Source organism: Psittacula echo (genome assembly GCF_963264785.1).
Source record: "Psittacula echo genome assembly, chromosome: 4".
In the NCBI taxonomy this organism is placed as follows: Eukaryota; Metazoa; Chordata; class Aves; order Psittaciformes; family Psittacidae; genus Psittacula; species Psittacula echo.
In genome coordinates this window covers 66,745,546-66,762,617 of record NC_137738.1, presented here as the reverse complement: position 1 = coordinate 66,762,617, position 17,072 = coordinate 66,745,546, and positions in this window count along the sequence as shown.

Here is a 17,072-nt window from a genome sequence, read left to right as displayed (position 1 = left end):
TATTTGTATAACAGTTTAGTTATGATATTGCCTTCCTGCTATTTGTCTTGAGCAAGGCCATCACAACAGCCACTCTGCTGATGTTTCATGACACATCTGTTCTATTTATCAGTCTTAGAATCCAGATATCTAAGGGAGAGTGAGGACTCTTTTCTCAGATGAGCCAGCCTCCAGAAAAACTGAACTTTTCTCCCTTCCTCTTTTCAATAGGCTGCATGCTTCTCCCGCTCCATGCTGTTATCTCTCATGAGATATTACAGGTTCCAGGACATCCCGTCCTAAGAGTAACGAATGTCAAGTCATGAATTGGAATAACAGGGAGATGAGTCTGTACCAAAGAAGAGAAAGGAAAGAGTGTGCTGGAGAGTAAGTAGAACAGAAATGTGCAGTTCAAATATAGAGATAACATGGATAACCTCCAGAAGGTAAAAGGAGATAAAGAGAAAACACACATAATAAAGGAAGCATTCAGAAGGTAAAAGGAAAGTGAATGCACAGAAAGATTATTTTAATCCATATTTATTATTGGTACAGAGATTTGTAACCCAGCACGACAAACATAAAGGAAAATCTGTGTCCACTCTTAAACCAAGTTAATCCAATTCATAACAAATTTGCTTTTGCACCTTTGTTATAATGATAATGTATGTTAATATAGATAGTGTGTACAGATTTTAAATGTAGATCTTCCAAGAGTACTGCGAGCGCCTTTCATTTCAGGTGTAATATTTTTAGCAGGGAGGAAGATAACAAGAAAAAAAAAATCAGCAGCTTTTTTCTTTTGGCTAAACATAGGTATAAAATTGGTAACCTTGACAAAGGTAATGATAGGATAAAATTGATGTCGTTTCATTTAAAACAATTTTGTGGATGGCAAATCAAGCAACAAAGTAGAATTTTATAGTTTCTGAAAGATGTAGTTTCTTCTCTTCCTTATCCTTATTTAAACTAGAAAAGACTACTTTGCCTTCTGCATTGTTATGCTTGTTGGATTAAATAAATTAGATTCAAAATGAAGCCTGGGGAAAGTGCTGCTGCATTGTCAGTCATTTGAGCATGATTTACTTGCTTTTTAAAATGATTTTGTAGCATAACAAGCGCTCTATATTGCTTGATTAAATAATACACAGAATTAATGGGATGAATCTTGTTCTGTGGTGCAATCCATAAAAAGTACGTTTTCTTTTCTTTCTGCTAAGACTTTTTGTTTGTTTGTTTGTTTGTTTGTTTGAGATTTTATCAATTATACAGGTAAACCAGAAAAGAGTAATATCATTTCCATGTGCAGCTGATTTTCCCTTGATTGCACACTGAATCATTATATTTCAGTTGCTACTAGGATATCACTGAAAGTGCTCCTCTTTGCATATACAATAAGATGGAAAAACAAGCACTTAAGTCACTATACCTGTGAGCAAAAATTAACTTACTTATATATATGTATACACACACATATATATATAGGGTTTTTTTTTTTTAAATAAAGTGGACTGAAGTCCTGAAATTATTTGTCTATGATACATTTCAACAGATTTTGGTATTAAATCTAGTACTCTAACAAACTTGTTGGTTACAGTACTCTCTGATTTCAGTTCAATCTAATACTCTCCTTTAAATCCTTCAGTATGTTCCAATTGCATAGACTGTGCAAGATGTCCCATTTGAACTTGCAGTTTCATAGAATCATAGAATGGTTTGGGTTGAAACGGACCTTAAAGTTCCTCTACTTCCAACCCCCCTGCCATGGGCAGGAACATCTCCCACTAGACCAGGTTGCTCCAAGCCCTGTCCAATCTGGCCTTAAACACTTCTAGGGATGGAGCATCCACAACCTTGGGAAGCCTGTCCAGTGCCTCACTACCGTCATGGTAAAGAACTTCTTCCTTATCGAAATCTAAATCTCTCCTCTTCAGCTTAAAGTCATTCCCCCTTGTCCTGTCACTACATGCCCTTGTAAAAAGTCCCTTTCCAGATTTCTTGTAGGCTCCCTTGTAGGCTCCTTTCTGTGCTTCATATACTTCCTCAACATTTAAGAACCCTAGGCTAATTCAGGTAGAAATGGACCTCATGATATTTCTAGTCCAATCTCCTGCTCAAGGCAGTCTCAGACCTTATGTCATGCCAGTTTGGTCAGGATTGTGTCCAGTTGGGCCTTGAAAACCTCCCAGGGACAGAGAATGCGCATCTCTAAGAAGCATGCTCCATTACTTGGCTGTCTTCAGCATGAAGAAGTTTCTTTTTCTGTCTAGTTTGAACCTCCTTTTTCAGTTTATGCCCATCGTGTATTGTTCTGTCACCATGTACCACTAGAGTGGTACATAGATCTGGGGTGCTTCTAAGTGCCCCAAAAGCCACTTCTCCAGGCTCAAAAAGCAACAGCCTCTCAGCTTTTCTTCACAGGGCAAGCCCTCCAGCCCCCTGAGCATCTCAGTGAACTGACTCCAGTTTATCAGTTTGTCCTGTACTGGGGGACCCAAAACCCAAAACTGGGGGACCCAGCCACAGAATTTAGGTATCATCAGGGTGCAACAGTGGGGGACAATAGCTTCCCTTGATCTACTGGCTATTCTCCCACGCAGACCCAGATGCTGTTAGTCTGCTTTCCTGCCAGGTCACACCGATGGCTCATGTTCAGCTTGCTGTCTGCCAAGATCCAGGTCCTTTTTGGAAGAGCTGTTCCCCAACCAGCCAGTCCCCAGCATTTTGTTTACTTGTTCCCAAGGGAAAAAAAAAAAAAGGTTTACCAAAATACCCCTTACCAAGAAACACTTTACTCATTATAGACAGAAGTCTTTGAAAACTTTCCAAGTTGGAGAGATGACAGTCTCTTCTCATAGGAAATTTGGCTTTTCTGATACCTAGCTCATAGAGGTTTACTGTGCTACATGTGAAAAATTTCAGCACTGAAAGAACTTTATTTAGGTTATGGTCTGGGGCACAAACATGGCTTTACAGCTTTACAGGCACAAGAACTCCTGCAGAAGGAGTTGCATCCTGTGTGAGGTGCGGCAGTGTCACAGCTGGTGTAGCTGGTGTGTATGGGTAATGGTTTTCAACAAATCAACTGAACAGTGAGAACTGGAGAGCTCCTGAAGGCTAAAGGCATTCTTAATCCACAGTAACACAAATTTTTATTGAAAGGTCTATTTTGGGTGCCTCCACGTGACCTTCACTGCTGAGTTAGAACACCTTTGGGGTTTGCTTTTCTTCTGAATAGGGCTGCTTCAGAAGGACGCAGGATCTGAGCTACGTTTGTTGAAAGCAGTATCGAGTTTGTTTGAAATCTCCTCTCTTTCTTGATACGCTAAATCCCACTCATTGATTTTTCAGTGCCAGAAATCCTGGAGCCATGTTAGCCATTGGCAGACAGCTCCATTCATATACATGCAGTGCTTTTCCCTCACTGGAGTATCCAAGGAGTCTCATCTCAAGAGAATTCTCATTCAAGAGAAAAGGTGAACACTTTCCCCCTGGCTTTTTCCTCCTGCAGATGTACCTGCCAAACTCTGTAATTCATATGATAAACCCAGGAGTGCCTTTTTTCGCAGTGCATTAAAAGACCTCCCCATCAACTCAGACACCAGAGAAGTCCTTCAGTATTTCATTTCAGGTCAACAAAAGGGTTTTTTGCCAGTGGATGGCAGTGTTTCTGTGGTCACTAGACTGAGAGGTCCTTCATTTTTCCCCACGCAATGGCTGATTATGGCAGATGAATTCAGAGATTTAATCACTAATTACAGTGAGCAAGGTTCAGTTCTTTACACAGTCCCATGCACTGAATTTAGGCTGAATTTTTCCTGTCTCACAGGCAACTTAGCATCATAGGTGTACATGATCCATATGTTTTCCTTGCCCAGTGCGAGAGATGATCACTGAAAAAAGGCAACTGATGCAGGCTAAGGCCAGCCACTATAGCAGCCAGCACCACCAATTCTTTCTCCCAGCTTCAGTTTAACATTAATCTGCTAACAAATCTGAAATTAAAAATCTAGTCCTGTTGCCTCTGTATGGCTATAAATTCCATTGCCGTCTTTTATCCTTAGTCACTGTTTAGCTATAGATTTGTTTTACCTTTCTGATCTTTCTCATAAGTCAATTCCTCCAGAACTCTTTATTAATTTGCTTCCACTTGATGGTCTTGCTTTGTTTTCAACACCACCTCCTGAAGCCTTCATGTCCACAACTGTGTCCTCCCCTGAGGTACAGAGAATTATTCTCTTTTTTTTTTAATTGTTTTCTTTTTCTTCTTTTATTCTTTATTTCTTATAATGCATCTTCAAAACAAGCCCTTTGCTACATTCTATTTTGAGTTTATTTATCTTAACATGAAAACAGGCTTTACTCACAAAAACATAGAAAGCAGTCCTGAACTAGAGTATATTTTTATTCTCTGATAACCCTGAAAATTCTGGCAGCCTGTATTCTCTTCACCATGGATGACAGCCTTGCTCTTTTCAAAATAAACACTTTATTTGTTTGTTAGCTGGTCAAATACACTAATGGCAATTTTGGAGAATTTTGTAAGACTAAGCATAGTTAGGCTGATGGAGAACTGAGACAGCAGTGTTCATTTTGTATGACGATTCTAGATCTTGCATTAGCTCTATTCCAGATTCTAGAGGCACTAACTGAACATCTAATACTTGCTCACAAGACTCAAACAAACTGAAAAAGAAACCCGAGATTTTTTCCAGTCAGGTTTTGAGGAGTGGATGGTATTTTTAAATTTTTTTCTTGTGTCTTCAGAGATTTCCAATTAAAATTTTGAGGAAATCAAACTGAAAAAGAAGTGTCTCAAAAATAAGAAAAATGTTATGTGTTAACCTCTTATCAATTCTTCTTCCAAACCTAATGATTTCATAGTAATTTCTTCCTAATTAAAGTGTCATCCATGTATTTTTTAGAGCTTCTCTTTTAGAGCTGTTTGGTGTCATCAATCTTACCCTACGTCAGTACCTTGTCATCTTTGTCACAAGCTCCAAACCTTACAGTTGCCTGAGCTCCTCTCAGGCAGTGCAGTTTCCCCTAAGCCACCAGGGACCTCTGTGAAATTGATCAGGAATTCACCAACATACTTTTGTTTGAAATCACAACCTTAACATTGCCTTTTTTTTATGCATAGAATTATTAATTTTCAGTGGAAATGGTAAAAATGCCAAATATCCTTTATCTCTATTAACATTTGCTTTCTTGGTGCTCTATTTTTATCTTCTTTGTGTTCTCCTGCTGATCCACGTTTTATAGTACATCAGACACAATAATGGTCGTATGCCTCATACCTGATTATTTTTGTGTTCAAATTTGCTGCAACATTTGCTGGAAACTTTCCAGCATTACAAAGGCAACAAATAATCTTCATAAAACAGAACAGATGGCAGGCATCTTTGTCTTTATTATGGCATTGCTGCTCTAGAAATCTGAAGGTCCACATACTAGGGAAACGATGGAGCTTTGTTCACTGAGACCAATATCTACTGCTTGTTTCACACTGTCTTAAAATTATGGTAAATATGTCATATTTTTATGGCCCAGTAGCTTGGGTTTACGCTTGCAATTGCCTGCTTGGTTTTATTTTCTCACTTAATTTTAATAAGACAGTTGCAGACTCAAATGTAATCTCAGAATAGTAGCATTCAAAAAAACCCATCCTGTTAGTATCTGTTTAGAGCTAACGAACTCATAGTCAGTTAATATCCATCAAGCTGTTGTGGTGAGTGATGAGAACTGAGCAAGGGTTCCTTATCAGAGAGAGGTCTCAGTTCCCTCAAGGCAGGATAGATCCAAAAAGATATGGGTGATTATATGGTTCTTAGGATTTAGCTTACATAGATTTTTAGGAGTATTTTTTTTTACTTCAGAATGTAGCCAATTCCACTAAACAGGTTCTCTTCTACCAAAAACTAGCATAGCAGAGTAACAGCATATGAAAATCCCTCCAAAGTTGTTATTGCTCTGCCTTTAAACTTCAAAGCTCAAATACTGATCTCTTGTAGACTAACCTGGAAATTCAATCAAGTCACTTCTATAACCTGCAAGCTGAATATACAGATAGCCACAGATAATCATACCTGGAAGGAAGATAAATAATTACAAGCTATGATGAAGAGCAGGAGAGTTGCCTCAGAGGCACAGAAAAATATAGAGAAACATGATGATGATGCACAATTAAATCACCTTTTCTGGGAATTTTGCAACATTTGAATTTAGTTCAGACTATTCCTTTGAATGTATCACACTTCCTGCAAATGTTCACTCGTACAAATCAGTTCTTGACCCACAGAAAATAGGTCGAAGAATGTTACTTGGGTCCGAAAGCCAAAACACTGTCAGGAAAGAAAGACTAGAATCAAGGCTGTTTTTCAGTCTTCAAATCTACCCTCATATGAATGCATATATTAAAACTTGAATTACATGATTACATCCTATTTTTCCCAAATGACCTCTGACTCACTCTGCACAAAAGTTGTAAAGTGATTGAGGAAATAAACGGTCAGCTGTTCAAAAGGCACTATTGTCCTGAAAGAAAGCTAAAGTCTTTTTAGCCAATAGCACAAAAGTGATCCAAGAGAAACTGATTTTCATTTGACAGAGGTGAAGTGGGAGAATATCAAGAAGTGGCATCAAAGTGTCTAAATACTGATAAATATTTGACATGGAAGTTGACTGGAATTATGTTTTCCTAAACAATATTTTGAATATTTATGTACTTGTAGAAAGTTTTAAAAGGATCAGGATGTGTGACTTCTATTAATGTCAATAGTAGTTGCACAACTACATGCCTCTGCACCACCACAAATACTCCTCCATATTGTATTTGATAATGGGGAATGTCATGCACCTTTTGAAACAAATGATAAGACAGCCCAGTTACACAGACAAATTACGAAGTAATTGTCTAGTTGTATTTAACTTCTACTCAGTAACGCAGCTGGAGAAACAAACGTGGTGCTAATTTTAGTGCTAGGAACATACAGCATGGCAACACTAGGACAAGTAGATTGTGGATGATCAGGTATTTCAGTATATGGAGCACAACTGGAAGATCATTAGACACAGGAAAGTACCCCACTCCTATTCAGCTTCAGATGACAGTATTTTTCTCTGATCACGATTTACTGTCTTACTACCTTATGAAGATTATTCATCATCTGGAAAAGTCCATAGATCACCAAACTCAGGACACAGGATCTGAGAAATAATGCCAAACAAACACTTTGCTCAGTTAGTCCAGAATAAACCTTGGATGAATCAAAAGCAGTCAGTACCACCACACAGGACTTTTGACAATGTCTTCTGAAGGCAAAAAGAAGAGGTGAAGCAGTGGCCTAAGAGTCAGCTTGATAGACCTTGACAGAAAAGGTCATGTCATTTCTAATAGCCAGAGTTCATACTTCATATATTCACATTTGGGGTTTTTTTCAGTTCCTTGCCAATTTGTAAGATTTCATTTGAACTAGATTTTTCTGGTTTAGATGTTTCAGTTAATATATGCTCAATAGCATAGCTATTAATGTAGCTGAAAAACAAACAAGCAAAAAAACCCTAACAACAAAAAACAAAATAAAAAACAAAAAACAAGCAATCCCCCCCAAAAAACAACCAAGCAAAAAAAAAAAACCCAAAACACCAAAAACAAACAAACAAAAAAAACCCCAACACCCAAACCCTAGTTAAACTGATAATGTGACATGCCAGACCTGTGCAGACTGAAAAAGACTTTCTCTTTTTCTCCCAGATTCCACAGGTCACTCAGTCCTGTGATACTGAGGACCAAGAATACAAATCTCGTCTCTTGTGCGTATTCTCCAAGTTTATAATGAAGTTGAAGGCTGACTGCAGTAAGAATTGAAGTAAGAGACAAAATTAATCCACCTTAGATTATTATTATACACATTTTATAAACTGGAGGTTTCTTGGACATTTCTAAGCTATTAGGTGCTATACCAGCCAATAAAGTCACTTCTATCTGTTACTAATCAGCAGTTTAACACCCATCCTAAGACAGGCCTGTCAAATTGATTCATGAGTGCCTGACATAAAGTCTGACTACTCTGCCTTTAATCTGCAGAGCAATGCTCCCAGATCAGGAAGTCTGTTTTAAAGACATTCAGTTTTCCAGAAAGTAAACCACTATGTTATGAATGCACAAACTAGTTCTAAATGAAAGGAAGAAAAATCTTCCGAGGTAAGATAGTCATGTGGTGAGGTTCCTGAAAATGATTTAAAACATGAGGCATATAAGTCTCATCTGATTGCCTGCACTTCCAGAATCTGTTAGAGTGAAACAAAGAAACTTTTACACTGTGCATTACTCCATTACTTATTTTATGTCCAGCTATGGAGCTGTTTCATGCTTTGAAAAATAGTTATGCTTTCAGTTGAAATACCTGGGCAATCTTTGCGTTGTGCTATTCACAGGCGTTTAATCTGTAAGCAATTTTGTTTGTCTTCCCAGTTTCATTGTAAGAAAGATTTCTTCTGTGCATGTCTTTAAATGAGTCTCAAGTTTCCTGTATTGCTACCTAACCTGTTGGTTTGGGTTTATTTTGCCTTCAAAAATTTTGACCTGCATTATTCATTTTGTGGTTTTCTTTCAAAACCATTTACCATGCAGGGGGATCTTCAGCTTTATTTTAATGAGTCACTAAGTAAGTATGAATTTGAACTACAACTTTAGTTATGTGTGTTAGTACAGAGCATTTAACAAAAACAACTACAGAAACAGATTGCTGAAACAGAAGTTGACCCAGGCATGTCCTGTCATTATTGTTTGAAATTTGAAGCAGCTAAGCTTTGATCCTGCAAAGGCATGCTCAGAGGTTTAGCTTAACTAACATCTCTACAATGCAAAGTGACTATAAGGTGCATAAACCTTTCTAGTACTGTAGCATAAATGTGCCTACAATTAAAACTTAATGTGAAAGGACTCAGTGCCACTGTTTAACAGTTTTGAGAGAAAACAATGGAAATTACTTGTTAACTCTGTGTTGTTCTCAGCTTATTTTATTTGTTAAAGATAAGTTTCATAGAAGTAGATTTAAACATATTATAATTCTCTACAAGTAAAATCTTCTGCATACAAAACCTATGTTACATGCTACCTATGTTACAACACTTAATCTTTTTAGGTAGATAAGAGAGAAATACATCAAAAAGTCGCTTAACTTGTGCTACTTGCTACTTCTAATACTGCCAACTCATGTGTGTCACATGTCACTGTTTTAAGGAAAAGTAACAGGAAACAGTGAGGAGAATGTAGTTATGAGGTATATAGTTTGCCCTAATACATAAGATTAAAATTCTAGAGCCAACACAGGTAGCACTGCTGAAATACAGCAGAAATATAATGTTGCTATGTATCCCAAGACAGTAGTTCTCAAATTCTAAACTAATATTTTACATAAATGTCAGCCTGTCTTCACTGTTTGTGTAGAGTATTTTTTCCCTCTAAGGTCCTGTAGCGTTGGATAGTTGCCAGCCTCTTGTTAAATAACTTAATCATGCAGTCCTTATTCAAACAAATCTCTTGTTGATTTTTATTAAGCCTGTTCTGCTATCTATTGTATTTGCCTACAAGTAGCTGCAGTGCCTTCAGAGGACAGAGAACACAAACATGTATGCTGGAGCAAATATTCATATAAACCTTGATTTGGGAATTGATTTTGGAATTTATCATAAACTCTTCATTCATGCAGAACTTCCAGAAGGATATCACGTCATTTTTTTACTATATTATATAGGCAAGCTACAATGATATTGTTCACATTACAGCTACCTAAGCAATATTCATTTTTTTTAGATGGAGGTGCCAAAAATATTAGCACTTATATGCAGGTGTGAAGAAAGATGTGTATGTGTCTTAATTATGCTTTTTGCAAACCAAAAATCTGGTGCTTGAATTCAAATTGTTCCAGAGCAGTGTTCTCTAAATATGTACACAAAGATTATTGTTGTCTTAAAATTATTCCTGAGAAATGCTTTTGCATGTACTTAACTCTACACAGCAGTTCAGTAGAATTACCAGAATACATTAATGTAAATGATAGTTTCTTTAGAATCTTATTAAAGTAAGTAACAGTAACAACTTTACAGCATTTTGAATTGTGGAGAAATACAAAGTGATTCTAGTTATTAATTTATAGAAATTGTTTGCCTGTTATTACAAACTATATTAAAATCTATTCTGTGTCTTGAAGTAACTTAGTTAAGAAAGTATTGCTAAACCATATTTTTTGTGAGCTGAGTAGATATATATCATAACCAGTTAAATAAAAGCATATGAAATAGCATAAGAAAAAATATTATGGACTAAGAGAAATAGCAAAAATTATCAGTTCTAGGAAAAAAAATAACAACAGCCGGATCAGACTAAATTGAGACAATAGAAAATAAGCACAAAACTGAAAACAAAATCTTAGATATGGTGAATTCCAGTTCAACTAGAACTATACAGGAAGTTATTTGATCTTTTTAAAGTAACAGAGAAGAACTTGTGGTAGAAATGGCTTTCTCAACTTTTCTGATGAACAATGTGGACCGACTTCCAATCACCTTAACAATGCTGAAAGAGAAACTACCTGAGGTTGAAGCAGCAGATTTGTTTTTTAAAATGACTAAAAGTTCATTTTAGTCACAAATTCAATTTTTTTTATAATTACTTGCTTTTGTATGCCAGCCGTACGCATAGGCAGCAAAAGGAGATAAAATGTTATACAGTTGTAAAGCATTTGTTCTTAACAAAGACAATTATGTAGTATAGCATACCTTTTTGTAATAGAACACTAGGAAGTCTTTTTCAGTTTTTCAATGATACTTAGACCATTACTGGATTTTACAGAGATGCTTATTGGTATTTTTATGCCTGTGTGAACCAAGCAAGAAATCATCAGTAACCACCACTTTAATATAGAAGAGCTTTCAGGTCTCAAGAGACTAGTCCCATTCTAGAAAGTATCATGCAGCCTCATTTCCATCAAAAGAATTTACGTGATGTCAAGATCAAAACCAAATAAGTTTTCTTGGATGAAGCTGGAGAAAGTGTAAAAAGGCTTTCAAGACTCACAAAGATCTTTCCTGAAGAGAGGCTTTCCCAGCAGACCAGAAGCAAATAAGGACCTTGTCATTTGGAGCCAAAGTAGCCATGCCAGTTGTTTATATGAGTTAGAAAGTAAGGGAGATAAGTCCATACTAACCTAGATAGGTGTATCTTGAAATTCCTGCCTATCTCTGCTACTAATCATTGTGTACCTGATTTTGTGTCCATGGCCGTCCAAATACTTTGTCTGTGTTCAGTGCTAAGTTCATGAGTAATTTTGCTGAGTTTAAGTGTAAACATTCAGAAGGTTCAAATAGAAAAGTATAAACACTTCCAAGTATAAATTCCAGGTAGCAACCAAGCTTCACAGGCAGCTTCTGTTTTAAAGATGAGTGTTTTAAGGCAATGTAACTATGATGCCTCCTCCTCAACAAGGGCAAATTTACTTCTTATCTCTTCAATTATCTCCAAGTCAAACAATACATTTACTGAGTAGATAAAATTGAGCACACTGGCAGAAGACCTCTAGCATGCTCTTTCGCAGGTGAATGTTATAAACACAAAGCTCTGTGTTCCCAAGATATGCAAGATACACGCCTTTCAAGCTTTGGTTTTGAACTAACACCGTATCTTTTATATTCTTGGCTGACAAGTTGCGACAGGGAGAAAAAAAAAAAAATAAATTCAAAGTTACCTCACCAACTTCTTTCCACAATGAGTCACTGCTTTTTGACTTAGACAGTCTTCTGCGACTACTTGCTCCAACTGAGTACTGTACTCTAGTCACGTGTCCTTCACATCACAGGAAGAAAAGATCAGTCAACACCCACTTTGGCAGCTAAGTTCGGGTTCTGGGCTTCAGGGTTGTTATTCTACTTTAAGAAACATGACTACCTACCACCTTAAGATGCCTACTTGTAACAAATGGAATTGTAAATTCACCCTGCTCTGGACTCTGATTTACACATAAAAGTGTTTCATCTTCTGACAGGTGCAAATCCCTCCTGTAGGCTTCTAGACATCTCATTCATTCAAGGGAGCAGGGACACCTGACTTTCTCTTGCAAACCCTGCTCCAGATTCTCCACTTGTTAGTAGCACTGTGCACTTTTCACTGCAAACATTACTCTTGGTTCCGAGTGTGTAACTTTTAGGTATTGCAGCATTAAACTGTAGTTGCCTGAACCCTTTTCTAGTTCTTAAGACAAGTGACACTGGGCAGTGTATTCTTCCATTCTCTAGTTTTCCTTTTCGCTAGAAAAAAATTATTACAAAAATTGTCATGAGAGTTGGATTATAATCAACCTATTGCGGAGAGAAAAATCATAATTCTGCTGAGAAAAATCAGAAAAAACTGGTCACTCCTCTGCCTGCCGAAATTCATAGAAGATGTATAAGTGGTCAGAGCAGAGGAAAATACACTTAACTCATGTGCAGAATTCATTTCAAAAAGTGTTTAAGATGATATCACCTAGGAGATAAGTGTTTAAAGTGAAGAGAAGGGAGTAGTTACAAGATGGAAAGCTGATCTGTGATATGTAATCTGGGACAGAAACTTTCAGTTTGGAGAAGATTCTAGTATACTGGGGTAATTTTTAGAGCAATTTTGCATTTAAATAATGTACCTGTGATTTGACAGAGAAAACTGACGGAAAAATGAGTAAGGAAATTATTTAAATCAGGAGCAATGCAATTATTGAGGCATAATTCATAGAAATAACACCCATGGGATTAGTTATATGTGCCTTTTATGTTGAGTATAAATGCCTCTCATAAAGCTCCTTCCTTACCTGTAGACAAAGATAACATATCCAGCAGGGAAAGCCTCTTCATTGAAAACATCAAGGTGAGAGCAACATCACTGTTATGACCACACTGCTGAACTCAGATGATACTGGCTTTTGAGGCAGCCAAGACAGTATCCTCACAAGTTCTAACACCGCAGAAACTATGTGCAAAGTTAGTTGACTGCTAAAAAGCATTGAGCTAATAAATAATGCAATTAGGATTAAAGAATTTGGATCATTTCAGGGATTCAGCAAGAGCTGAGCAAATAGAAATCAGCCTGGAGAGACTTAAGACCATACTGCGGAATATTTGCTACATAGAACAATTGTAAAATACACCGGAGAGAAAGGAAATAAACTAAGGAGCAGTAGCGAGCTCATTGACTTAACGTGTGGACATAAGGACACTTCATGTTTCTTTTACCCAGATGTCCTCTCCCTTTTCACCATTAATCTGGATTGACACAAGGTATTATTTGCAAAGTGTTTGGGCAACCCAAATAGTATAAACAACAGTGACCCCCTCAACTTGCTAGAGAAAATATTCAGTTCCTCCTTTCCCATTGCCTTTTTTGCCATAATAAGGCCATCCATGGCCACTTGTACCTCCAAAGGAATTTACATTGTGTTTTCCTGTGATTGCAGCTAAAGCTCTTACCTTGGGTTTTTAAATAGTCTTCTCACTGCACATTTCTGCTCATGAAAAATAGAACTGCCGAAACAGTCATGTTGGTCATTACGGCAGGCTCACCCCTATATTGAATCTCTATCATCTTGTCCTGTTTCCTACCACGTCAGTGTCAGCCTTTGTGCTTTTGCTATTGCACATCACTTTGGAACATGTTCATCCTTACTCACTTTGCTGTTATGGCTGGTGGCAAACATCTTTCAGATTCCTTCTAAGCCCCTTAATGCTACAATAGATTCCTAAAGTCGATCTTCCCATTAACATCTAAAGACACACTGTGTGGAAAGAAAACTTTTTCTTTTTTTTTTTTTTTTTAAAAAGGCAAACGAAATAAGTTCCAAAAAAAAAAAAAAAAAAGTAAAAAGAAGAGTAGTCTGATGAGAATTTACCAGCAATCAGGATGGTTGATATAGATCTATTTCAAGCTTTCTAAAGCAATTTGGACATGCATAATTAAACACATGATCTTGTTGACTGAAAAGAGGATTAGTGCCCAGCATGCAATAACCCAGTTCCACACACTCAGGAGAGAAAATATGTTTATTCAGGCCTGCATGCTCGATGGATCTTTTTACAAATCAAGCACACCAATGCCAGCTTTCTCATTACATATATACACAGAAGTTACAAAGCAGTACACTCCCAGTTACAATGGTCTAAACCCACTATCTACATATAATTATAACATTTGCTCTGTCATTCTTTCTAATCGCCATGCATGCTCAGAGGAGGGGTCTTCCCCTGAACCAGGATCTTTTTGACCTGTGGGTGGGATTTTTAGTATTATAATGAAGGCAGTTCACTTCAGGACACCTGAAAAGTTAGTTTCATTGCCAAGTTAGGTAATCAAATGGCCACTTTGCCAAATTGTCAAATAACTCATCCTTTAGTACTACCAATCCCGAATTTTCTCCTTTGATCTTTCAAACATCACCAGGATCTGGTTTTACCCATGAATTCCTTATTGTTTCAAGAGGTTCACTTTGTCCCAAGCCCAAGATGCAGTAACTATGTCACTATGGCTACCAATTGCAGGTGCACAATATACTAAACAATCATAGAACCATAGAATAGTAAGGGTTGGAAAGGACCTTAAGATCATTTAGTTCCAACCCCCCTGCCATGGGCAGGGACATCTCACGCTAAACCATGCCACCCAAGGCCTCATCCAACCTGGCCTTGAACACCGCCAGGGATGGAGCATTCACAACCTCCCTGGGCAACCCATTCCAGTGCCTCACCACCCTCTCAGTAAAGAATTTCTTCCTTATATCCAATCTAAACTTTCCCTGTTTAAGTTTTAATCCGTTACCCCTTGTCCTGTCACTACAGTCCCTAATGAAGAGTCCATCCCCAGCATCCTTGTAGGCCTCCTTCAGATACTGGAAGGCTGCTATGAGGTCTCCATGCAGCCTTCTCTTCTCCAGGCTGAACAGCCCCAACTTTCTCAGCCTGTCTTCATATGCGAGGTGCTCCAGTCCCTGATCATCCTTGTGGCCCTCCTCTGGATTTGTTCCAACACTTCCATGTCCTTTTTAAGTCCTTTTAGGACACCAGAACTGCACACAATACTCCAAGTGAGGTCTCGCGAGAGCAGAGTAGAGGGGCAGGATCACCTCCTTCGACCTGCTGGTCATGCTCCTTTTGATGCAGCGCAGGATACGGTTGGCTTTCTGGGCTGCGAGCACACACTGAAGCCGGCTCATGTTAAGTTTCTGATCAAGAAACACTCCCAAGTTCTTCTCCACAGGGCTGCTCTGAATGTCTTCTCCACCCAATATGCTTGATATACCAATCTTACTTCTGTTATCTTTGTCTTATCTTTTGCTGCAAACCTTTATTGTATCTTGGCTCAGGCAAAACTTTCCTTGTGGCAAGTTTTCCGCCTGTATGTGAACATTCTTAATGCTAATATCAAATTTCTGTTCTGATGGGGTCCTCCAGGAGCCTGCCCAAAGATATGTTATTTCTATGTTATTTTAGAAACTGTAAGTGGCACATCAGCTGGCCAAACTCATACACCTATATAAAGGAGAGGATTCTGAGCTCATGTGTTTTTTGCAAAATATTAAAGAAGTTTGAGCCACTTCATGACCCAAATGAGCTCACTTATGGAGTAGGCTGTGTCTATCATCCATTACGTAAGGTAGACAGTACTCTTAATAGAAAAATGCAGGGCAAATTTCACTGAACTAATAACATTCATAATAAAATATATTATATACAAAGAAGTATTTCAGGTTTCCAGATTATCTAAACTATCTCTGTGTGGTATGGGGTGGAAGGGGAGAGAAGTGACAATTTTTCTGGTAATATACAGCAGCACATATTAGAGCCATCAGGGAATGACAAGTTATGTTTCCAGTCTTAACCTTTTCTTTTCTACGTATGTTTTATAATACAGTCACTATTTCCATGTATTTCAGTATTTCTCAGATAATGTAATGCCCTCTAACTTTATGTCTTTCCTATACATATTAGCTAGCGTTTAAAACAGAAGAGGTCTTTAAAACGACACCACAAAAAATCTTAAAACCCGGCCTGAAACCCCAATTTTGCAGATACCGCTGAAGAAACTTACCTTTAGTTATTCCTTCTATGATCTCTGAGAAAATTAAGCTTGCTAACTCAGTCCACAAGCTCACATTTGTACAAAGTCAAAAATACCTGAACAAACGCATATGTTAAGCAACCTGACCTTGACTCTGTACTGCGTACATTATACTAGTGATGTCTTTGTAAACTGCTGTTTCAGCTGAGCTAACTATTATGATTCCTAGATGAGATCAGACTGAAAGTTCGTGAGAATGCGGGCGACTGAGAGCTAATGCCATATGAGATGAAGCAAAAGAGAACAAAGACACACACTCACTTTTTACTTCCCTGGCAGGGTAAACAGAGACACAGATAAAAGTCTGTTGGAGCGGAGGGAGTGGAAAAAAAATACCATCTGTAAATGTAGATAATTGAGAGGTTTTGTGCTGTTATTTTTCAATATTTTGTGTTAGAAACTGCTCAGGGTATCCAGGAGACTTCTCACTGGTAAATCTTACTGTAGCAATTAGCTGTTAATTCCATTTTAAGTTAGCATGTTTACCTGCAGTACAATTTTTGCCTTATAAGCACGTATCTAAAACATGCTCTAACCCAAGAGTTATTCAACTGCTTGAAGGTAAGGGTGTGCAGAATAATTGTTATCTTCTGGAGCTACGCTCCGAAGCGTCCTATGTATTTGGTGCATTCGACACAAGCCTAGCTATGTCCTTAACAGATCAAAAAGACGCAAGCTTCAACACTCACTTGAAATCCTTGCTCTACACAGCAGCAAGCTGGGAATATTCAAAAGGCTTTGACCTCAGTTTTGAAAGAGAATGTGGCATAATCCAAACAAAAACAAAGACTAATCAAGAGCAAAACTGAGGCTTTTACTGAGATAGTCAACAGCAGTGAACTAAGTGAAATCTTTTAGTGTGTACGAAGCATACAAAAATCAACATTTTTCATATTTGTAATTTTTTACAAATGCAATTAAGTTTGAAAAGACCTAAACTACAACTGAAATA